Consider the following 4,487-nt stretch of genomic DNA (forward strand, 5'->3'; position numbering starts at 1 on the left):
ATGTGGTCTCCACCTCCATAACCAACTGGCCTCCATCCTTGAACCTCTTTTTCATGATTTTGAGAAATACATCAACAAGGATGTGGACATCCACCACCAAGGTGAGGATCAATACCTGTGTCACAGACAGTGGAAAGGTAGTACAGTTCAAACTTCTGGCTTTCCAGTAATACTTTTTAAAGTTGCCACTGTTGCCGTTCATCCACATCAGGATCTTTTGTCAGTTTTGTAGTAGAAAACATAACATGCTGTCAGGGAATATGGGGAAAATACCTACTGTGCATATATTCAGTTTGAAAGGGAGAAGGAGCAAGTAATGTGGATTTGAGAAAAAAATTAAAAGTGAGGGATTTCAGACATGACAACACCAGAAAATAATTGCAAGTGAAGATATTCAGATTTACTGAGGCATTTTTCACTGGAATTACCTTCGGAAAGAGAAAAGCTGTTCCCATCTCCAGTCCAGATTCTCTTAACTACGTCCCTGTGTAAAGCATTACAGTGTCCTATCCATTTCTTCTCCTGAAAATGCGGACAGTATTGCATCCTGCAGAGGTTGTTTTGAAGATCGATTAGATGTGATTCAAAAATTGCTTTGAAGAAAGCAAGCACTATATTTATTATCTCGCTTTTTGTAAATCACTTGGAAAATGTCAGGTGAACATTGCAGAGCACCATTCATCAGTGCACAGATTTTGCAATTGCTGTGTAGCCAAAATCATCTGTCTGGGCATCCCAATATTACAATGAAGCTGAAACAAAGCTGCTTTGAGATGATCGCATTGGGTATGCATTAAAAAAGACAAAATCAGTCTGTTGCTAGACTTGCAATATAAAAAGGCTGTTGGGGAAGGGGGAAATCGATCATAATCAGTGTGATATTTTTCTGACTCTGATTTGTACTGTTTTGAGGCTTTCTAAAGACTTTTCTCAAGGAGTTCCAGTGGTGGCTTTCTTTAAGAAACAAGCAAATCCAGTAGTAGGTTTCAGGCTCGGGAGGACAAGTTAGATGGCAGGCAGAACTTTCAGATCGCTCCAGTTTAATTTATGGTGGAGGTTTCTCCAAATATTTTCACTGTTCCAGTCCTATGAGAAAATACAACTACCGAGAGCTGGATTTAAAAAAAAAAAACAAAACAAAAAAAAAACAAACCAAAAAAAACACAACCCCCCAAAACTTTGTTTATAGACTCAGGCTAAGGATGATTACACAAGTTACTGACGTCAATCATGTACTTTTGGAGAGCTGCCACCACACACCGCGTGTGCCAGCCCTGGACCTCATTCAGCCCTGCACACCGGGGTGGTGGGGAGCTGCTGCTGCCATAGAAATTTCCCTTACCCCCCTCCAAACACGCTTCTTGACCAGGATCATTGGACACGGGGTGCTAGGTAGGGTTTCTTTGTTCGGAAATAAATGTCAGCTCGGCAGTTTGTTTCTTTGAGGTTTTTAAGGCTTTTCCATTGCCAACGCTTGTAAGCGTCCGAAGACTTCACTGTGACGTACCCGCTGAACTCATTCAGACTTTCGCTTGGACCTCCCAGGAGCTGGAGAGTGTGTGTGACCTGAGCCGAGCGAGTCCTCCCGCAGCACTCTGAATTTCAGCTTTGTTAGAGCTGTGATCTATCACATCCATAGCAGAGGCAGGCGGGGGGTTGGGGGGAGTGTAATTAAACTGATTGCACAGGGGCGATTTCCCTGTGTTTGATTTATATAAGTAATGAGTTAAAATTATGTCGGTACTAGCGCTGTATGCGTGTGGCAAATTTATCCCGTGGGATAGCATCCAAGTGCTGACATGGAAAAAGCCTTTTCCCAGACACACAGATATTTTAAGACCCTCGTGTGTAGGAGAGTAAGGGCACAACTAAAAATAATGTAATAGATTGCTGCCTTTTAATTATTAGCAGAACTGACAGCACTGTCTGTTAAGGTTGTGTTGGATTTCCTGAATATAATACGAGGCTGTTTTCAATTGCTTGTGATTTTTCTGAACTTTAAGATTTTGGCCTTAAACTTTCCTTGTTAGGTGTCTACATCAGATGAAATTTTTGAGAAGATTGCAGCCAAAACAAGTCTTGCTATTTCCAAGAAGGCGACTAAGGAAAAATATGTTGTTTTGCTCCTGATTAAAAATAATAAGAATCATCATCTAGGGCATTCGGCTGTGAAGCCTCGGTGCTGGAAGCTTTGGAGCAGTAACTTGGAATTGGACAGACGAGGACAGGGCGGGTGACTGGGTAGGGAAGGAGAGTGCAGAGGGGATGGGTTGGGTGGGATGGGTCCAAAGAAGGGACAGGGCTCCTTGGGGTGACTGGAGGGGAGTGTGCTCCCTGGGGTGTGATCCTTTCCAGCATGGGCTCTGAAGTCCTTGGTCTACCACTGTCAGCAGCAAATGGGGGATCGCTTGAGCATAGCAAAGCACATGGTTCATCCCATTTGGGAGCTGACTCGCTGAGAGTGACTCCCCTGGCTCACTGCAAGGCTCTGTATGGAAAATGAGGGTCCCAGCCCTGCTCATGTGGTGTTCATGTTGTCACCTGGTGGTGACATTTGCATTTGCTTTAAGGAGGGGAAAAAAACACACACACAAAAACCACACAATGCCCCCCCAAAATGGGGACGAAACAGACATGCATAAATGAAAAGAGCATTGTTGAAGTTGCCACTCCGAGCGCTCGAGCTAGGACAATGGGAGTGGTTAAGTTTCCCATGCAAGTCTTGCTCGCTTTTTCTTTTTTTCGCATCTTTTTGATCCAATTTTTGATAATCAAGTGGTATCTCTTTTACAAGACTCTGAATGTAGTACAGAGAAGGGTAAGAGTGAGGCTGCTCTCCAATGGCGTGCTGCCTCATTTGTTGCAGAAATCGGAGGACACATCAGGAGTGGAAGAGGGAAAGATGAGGCCTTAGGGCTAAGGCAGCTTGATGCCGTGGCAGGGAATTGGCTTTCTCCTCTGCCACAGAGCCGTGTCCCACTGAGCAGATCCAGCCAGCGGGCAGCTTGCAGTGGCACACTCATCTTCTCCATGCTGTTTGCATGACAGGGAAATGGAACTGCTAGCTGCAGAGGTGTGCTTGCACACCTAAAACATGTAATCTTAAAATCAACAGTATGATATGGAAACCTCCATCCAGTGGGGTTTCATAATCTCTGCCCCAGCTGTGCATTTGATGGCATGGAGCAGCTCTGTTCCCTGCCTGCCATCAAGTCACTGTGAACACAGACATGCTAACATTTGCAGAGCACTCGTGTGCTCTAGTGATCGCACTGCAAAACCGTATGTAGAAATCAACAACTTCTTCAGAACCAGGGTTTGAGACATTAAATGAAATTCAGGATAAGATACTGAATCACTTCTTGCTAATTGAGCTTGGTGCAACCTTTGATCAGAATGAGGCATGTGTCCTAAAATGGTAAATACTAAACAGTGAAAATAAAAGCTATACATTAGTGCAGGTGTATGGGAGCACTGACCTGAAATTACATGGGGAACGTGCGCTTGTGTTTCCCACTTTTTTGTGTATTTAATGTTCAAACCTCGGGAATGGTTTTTCACCATGGTCGGAGGAGCTTTGCTGGGCAAGGGAGCTTGTTTTGCCATACAATAAATATATGCAGCAATCCCGACATCATTTTATCTTCAGCAATTACAATTTCTCTGCAGACTTCAGTCTCTTTTAAGATGCAAATTTTAGTCTTTTATCTACGAGAGAGACAAGCTGTGGTATGCTCATGGTTCTCTGTGGCATTTGGAGGTCAGCATTTGTGGGAGGTATTTTTGTCATGACAGCGAACAAGGTAAAGTAGGATGCTGTTCTCTGAGCAGACTCCAGGTATTTTGAGTTAAGTGTTAGCTTTTCAGCATGATAGGTCTTGAAGCGGCAATTCTCTTTCTAAAGAAAAACATGCAAATGAGATTTCTGTAAATTCTATGCTGGAAAACACAACTTTTTACCTTTCCATAGTGAAGATGAGTCCCCTGGATATATAATTCATGAAGCCTTACTAGAACAGAGAATCTCCCTTTTAGCCCTGAATTGTACTGTTAAGTAGATTAACACTGAGCTTCTGTGGTCAAATTATGGTTCTTCTGAGTAAACCCCATTTGTAGCACACTCTGGAAAGTGAGGTGTTTCTCCTGCTGTGGCATATATATGGCAACATATATACGCCTGACTACAGTGCCTCAACTTGTCTGGTGCAGCAGCGTTGGGTGTATACTTTTTTATTAACACCTAGAATTTAACCTTGCTATTTCCCGATTTTTTTTCTTTTTTGGAACACGTTAACTATTTAGCCTCAAGTGACTGCTGGAGTAGCTTTTCATATGTAATGTTTCATTTGTAATATTAGAAAAATACAGTGTATTAGGTTGTATTGCACAGCATTCAAATAGGGCTATTACCCTTTGAACAGTTTAAGGGAAGCCTGTGTTTGAAGCACCCAGACGAAACTTTGTATATTACAAGTATTGAGAAAGAT

The 4,487-nt window shown here is 42.9% G+C and overlaps 1 protein-coding gene across 1 annotated transcript in view; it reads left to right on the forward strand.

Moving 5' to 3' along the window:
* Positions 1 to 4,487, forward strand: part of HDAC4 (histone deacetylase 4) — a 235,465-nt gene that overhangs the window by 165,460 nt on the left and 65,518 nt on the right. The window lies entirely within an intron of this gene.

The sequence above is a fragment of the Pygoscelis adeliae genome, unplaced genomic scaffold (genome assembly GCF_000699105.1).
Source record: "Pygoscelis adeliae isolate BGI_AS28 unplaced genomic scaffold, ASM69910v1 Scaffold63, whole genome shotgun sequence".
Classification (NCBI taxonomy): Eukaryota; Metazoa; Chordata; class Aves; order Sphenisciformes; family Spheniscidae; genus Pygoscelis; species Pygoscelis adeliae.